This window comes from Mirounga angustirostris, unplaced genomic scaffold (assembly GCF_029215605.1).
Source record: "Mirounga angustirostris isolate CCGP_5_RB_7025 unplaced genomic scaffold, mMirAng1.0.hap1 SCAF_13, whole genome shotgun sequence".
In the NCBI taxonomy this organism is placed as follows: Eukaryota; Metazoa; Chordata; class Mammalia; order Carnivora; family Phocidae; genus Mirounga; species Mirounga angustirostris.
The window spans coordinates 88265799-88271361 of record NW_026991721.1 but is presented as its reverse complement, the minus strand read 5'-3'; positions in this window follow the sequence as shown (position 1 = coordinate 88271361).

Sequence of the window (5563 nt, the reverse complement as noted above, 5' to 3'; positions counted from 1 at the left end):
AATACTTGGCGGGCTGTTGTTAGGATGATGGCTTTCTTGTTGACAGGAGAGCTTCTCCGGGCGTGATGGGTAATGGCCTGGAGGGGAGCGGGGCTGCTGCTGGGTCTCCCCCTGCTGGCTGGCTCCTTGTGTGCGGGATTCCCTACATAGCTGGTGTCGGCCTCCTGACCAGATTGGGGATCGGTGGGGGCTACAACCAGCAGCCTGGCAGTGGGAGGCTTGGATCTCTTGTGTCTCCCACCCTCATTCGTCCCAGATTTGGCTTGTGTTTGGAGAGACCTCTGATCGTAGTCAATCTTAAGGGCAAGAAGATACTCTGGACATCATGCGGTCAAAGGACAAGGGACTGGCATCCCCGGGGAAAAAGTGACAAGCTTTGGCCCTCACAGCCCATGGGTGGCAGAGCCTTTTTGGATGCTGGGCCACTTGATCCTCAGAGCATCTTGCTTCCTCTCCAGAGCTGGGCCTACGGCTGCTCCTTGGAAGAAGTAGGTGGGTGTGGACAGCCAGGCAGGGAGGCCCGTCTGAGCGAGCGTCTCCCTCCCATCACCCTGGTCCCAGGTCTAGCAAGAGCCCCGCTCTTCTTGGCTCTGATTAAACGAGGAACAGAAGAAGAAGGCTCCAGTTGGTGGGGGTGAGGGAGTGGTGAAGATGGGAAAGATAAAGCCTTCTCCAAGAACTCGGCTTGCTGTGTCTGGGTGTTTGGAGCAAGCCTGTCTCAGGGTTACAATGGTTTCTGTTGCCTTCTGGAATCTCAGCGGCTGCTGCCAGGATTCTAGATAGACTAGGGACTTCTGCTCACTGGCTCCAAAGTCCATGTCTGAGTGCTGATCCTTCAGACCCGAAACAGTCTGGTATTGGGAGTGAGGCCGCCAGACCACCTTTCTGAGGACTTTTTTTGTTCTCTGGGGCCGACGGGCACTGTAGGGAGATTTTAGGAGAGCGATAGGAGTCTTTTTAAGTGACTTTTGGAATAGGGTGCTGGGGGAGCTTTAACGCATCATGACTGTTGACATTAACTGTGAGAACTGACACCCGCTGAGGACCTACTGTGCGCAAGTGTAGAAGAGGGGTTACGGTGCGGGCTCCGGAAAGCCAGGCTGTCTATATTTGACAGTTATGTGGCCTTCGGCAAGCTGATAGACCCTGGGGTGCCTCAGTTTCCCCACATAGGGACCACCGGCATCCTACTTAAATGGTGGTTGTAAAGATGAAATAATCCCTGGAAAGTATGGGCTGACTGAAAGACTACTCTTCTTTCTCTTCTTCTCTCCTTGAACCTTCCATGAGCAGGCCCCCCCCGGGTACCCACCCTCTGTAGGGCATGCACTGCTCCCCAACTCCGGAGCTCCGAGCACCCTGCTGACCCCAGTACCTCTGCTCTGGTTTTCTCGCCAAGGGAGCGTGTGGGGCCACCTTGTTAAAGCAGAGCTAGGGCCCTGCTTTATATTTATTGATGTGGAAAGTTCTACCTGATACAGGTTTGGAAATGTGGCTTGAACATGTCATTGGCAAAAGATCCTCATCTGATGTTGTTACTTTGTGTGGCAATAAGGACAAGCCCTTTGGGTGCCCACCAACACAGCCTCGGCCAGTCCAGGGAGCTGTCTGACCCATTTCCTGTCTTCAGACACCTCGCAGGGCTGTGCTGTTGGCTCTGGTGAGCTGGTTGTCCAGGCCTGGCTTTTCCCTCCAACCTGTGCTTCAGGCAGGGAGCGCCGGAGGTGGGGGGGTTCCTGCCCCAGGCCTGGCCCGGCTGGCAGGGGCCGAGTTAGTACTCACGCTGGATGTCGATGGTGACTGAAGTCTCCTTCCCTCCCGGGATGGCTTTGTTGGTGGCTCGGCACACGATACTCTGCCCATTCTCCACATCGCCCGGGGAGATGAAGAGGGTGCTCACGATGCTCTCACGCTTGCCATCTCGCAGCAGGGTCTGGGGGAGCAGGGAGAGAAAGCCCCAGGTCACTCAGCTGGGGTGGCCTGGGCAGGTATGGGAAGACATGCCCCAGCCTCAGAGAAGAAGGAACCCTCAGCTCCGGACAGCCAGGCGTGCGAATCTCTGCAGAGAGCTGGGGGGTTACTGGTGACTCCCTGGCCTGGCCGAGCCCTGGGCTGCAGAAGGACAAAGGAACTAGATCACGTGGGAAAATCAGCCTGGACTTGTATACCCCAAAGGAAATCCGGCTGCAGGTCTCTCCTCTGGTGTCTGGGGGGAGCCTCTGGGTCTGCAGGCAGCACTGAGGTGTGTGCAGCTGGGGGGCTGTGGCCCCCTGAGACAGTGATGTCACCTGTAGGAGGGGGCGCAGCTTGGGGCAGGGGGGAAGGGCAGGGCTGGGCTGGGGATGCAGGTAGAATCAATGCACACTGACCATTTCATTACTTTATCTACGTAAACCCTTCCAACTTCTCGAATCCTATCACTTCGTGAGCTCATTAGAGCCCTGACCAACCAGAGGTGGGACAGATGCCATTATCTTCCCAGTGACAGATGAGAAAACAGGCAAGGCCAGGAGGGGCTGCAGAACGGTACCAAACTTACACTCCAAGTTGGGGGTGGGAGGGTCCTAGAGGGGGCTGAAGAGCATCTCCCCAAAATTCATGTTATCTTGGAGCCTCACAATGTCACCTGATTTGGAAACAGGGTCTTCAGAGATCAGCTAAGTAATTCGTAATTAGTTAAGGATCGTCAGAGGAGATCATTCTGGATGGGGGGTGGGGTGGTGTGGGGGGGCAAATATAATGACTGGTGTCCTTAGAAGAAGAGGGGAAGACGCAGAAAGGAAGGAGGAAGAAGGTCACGTGAAGACAGGCAGAGACGGGAGTGATGTGGCCACGAGCCAAGGGACTCCCGGAGCCACCACGAGTGGAGGCAACAAGGGAGGATTCTCCCTGGAGGGAGCACAGCCCGCCGACACCTTGATTTCAGACTTTTTGGCCTCCATGAGGCGGGACAATACATTTTGGTTGTTCTAGGCACCGGTTGCGGGACTTCGAGGGGGCAGCCCTAGGAAACAAAGGCAAGTCTGAAAGCCTTTGGTTTCCTGCCTTCCATTCCTTCCATTTTCAGGGAGGCCACGCTGTGCCCCTTCCCAGCTCCCTCCCTGGCGGTTTGATGCCCAGCATCCTGAGCTCACGGAGACCCAGCAAGGTAGGTGCTGGGGAGGTGTGTCAGGCAGGAGGGCCACTTCCAAAGTGGGACTGGACTTGTTCAGGACTCAGAGACTTTTGATCCCGGGAAGCTACTTAACTCCCTCCAGAGAAGGGTGCTGGACGCTAATTTCTCCTGCTTGGAGCTGGAGGATAGATGAATAGACTTTACTTCTCAAAACCTCCCTGAAGACAGTCCCAATACTGTTCTCATCAGACCCTGAAAGGAAGGGAGCACTGGCTCTATTTAATAGAAAAGAAAACTTCGTTCAAAGCGAGTCAGAAACTTGCCGCGCAGGGCTGGGATTTGTGCTTGAGGATGGTGACCCCAGAGGCCGTGACCCTCCCACCACTGCTCCCTGCGAGCTAGACTCTGGTTAGTAAGATCTTCACTTAAAGGTGGGAACAGTTAGAGGAATTCAGCAGACTTTTAAGTTCACTGAGCTACTTAGCAGTGCTAAAAAGGAGACAGCCGGCCCAAACTGGAGTCACTTACGTTTAGGGCCCCACATCAGCAAACCAAGACCTAATACCTAGCTAGCCTCCTGCAGTTTCAAACCCCAGGCCCCCCTGGGATGTGACATTTAACTGGCCAGCCTGGAAACCCTTGGTGGGCAGGGGAGGTCATCCTTCCGTTCCCCCTAAGGGAGACCCTGTCCGAAATGAGGCATTCTTTGCCAATAATTTCCTTTTTCCCTCTCCATCTCTGCCTTTAAAAACCTTCCATTTTTGGTACACTTCCTTGGAACTCCTTTCTATTTGCTGGATGAGATGCCGCCTGACTCACGAGTCGTTTAATAAAGCCAATTAGATCTTCAAATTTACTTAGTCGAATTTTTGTTACATGTAAGCTGCTGGAACCTTGCTCTCTGGGTCCTCAGCTCTGTGTGGTCCTTCTCAGCAAAGCTGGGGCAAAGCGGGTGGCCTGCAGCACTAGGAGCACAGGACCCGAGCCTCCATCTAGAACAAGCGCATCCTGCTTTAGACAAAGATGTCAGATCCACAGAGCAGGGCAGTGGTCTGGACTATTTCTGCCCACGTTCCAGAACCACCTGGGCCTGGGCAGGCTCCCATGGTACATTCTTTACTGGGACGTGGGGTGGTGGCCTCAGCCCTGGGCAGAGGGGTCCTGGAGCAGGGCTGGGGGGAGTGATGGGGTCAATCCCAGCAAGCCAAGGCAGAGGGGCTGGGCTGTCAGTGGGATGAGGGTCTTTAGCTCAGCCTCAGAGCCAGGAGCTAAACTGGAGGCCAGCAGAATAGGCCCTGGGGTGGGGGGTTGGGGGGCCTGGGGGTGTGTGGTTTAGTCCCAAGCCAAGCCCTATCACAGTAACGGTTCTGGACTCTTCAGCAGACTTCATGTGTCTATAAATAGCCAAGTATTAATAAGAACAATTTCCTGGATGGAAATAAGACCTGGGGTAGGGTGGAGGGAGGTGGGAGGTGGGGAGGGAGGTCGGTCTGGTTCCTCCTCATCCCCTTTTCTTTACTTTTACGCTGTGCTAACGAGAACATTTACATGAAGTTTGACTCTGCCAGGCACCTCTCCAATTGATCTGCTCCCCGCCTGGTGGAAGGGAGAAGGGCTGCCAGGGTGCTGGCCGGAGGGGAGCGGGGAGGCCTGAGCTCCTAATTAGGCTCTCTGACTGCTTCCCTTCCTCCCCACACCCAGGGTGCTCCAGCGCCTCCGAATGATGATTAATGACATATTTACTGTGTCCGGGCATGTGCTTTTCTGGGAAATAAAAATTCTGGTTCAAATTGTTTGTTCCACCTAATTAGAGAAAAGGGAGATGTGTTCTTTAACCAAGGGGAGAGCAAGGGGAAGGCAGGGCCTCAGCAGCTGGCTCCCCCTGGGAAGCTGAGCATCTCACCCTGGGCCCCAGCTCCCAGGGATCGGACCCGGGCGGTGTCCCCAGGGAGAGGCCAGGGTGCAGGCATGGTGTAGGTAGGATGTTCCTGGGGAGGGCCGGGGAGGCAGGCCCACCTGCAGGTGTAAAGTTGACCCCCACCCCACCCCCCCGCCCCGTGGCCTGGCGGCCTGTCTGCTCTGCAGCCAGCGCTTGGCCTCTGTCTTCTCAACCTATTTTCCTTCTTCCCTCAGTCCTTCCTTATCCTCACTCCTTTTCTTTCTCTTCTCTCTTTTCCTTCATTCCCCTCTTGCAAATCTCCCCAATCTCCCCTTTTCTCACATGCAAATGAAGCCTTTGGACTTTGTGGTGGTCTTGAAGGTACAGGCCAGGTGGAACATTCTATCATTTGCAGGTTCTTGTCCCAGCCCACTTTCCCCTCCTCTCCCAGCTCCTTCGCTCCTTCTCCCGGTCTTCCCTTCACTGAACTGGGCTCTGGGGACACACCTGGGGCCCCAGCCTCCCACCTCCTGCTCCAGAAACCTTCATTAGCATGCAAATCAGCTCAG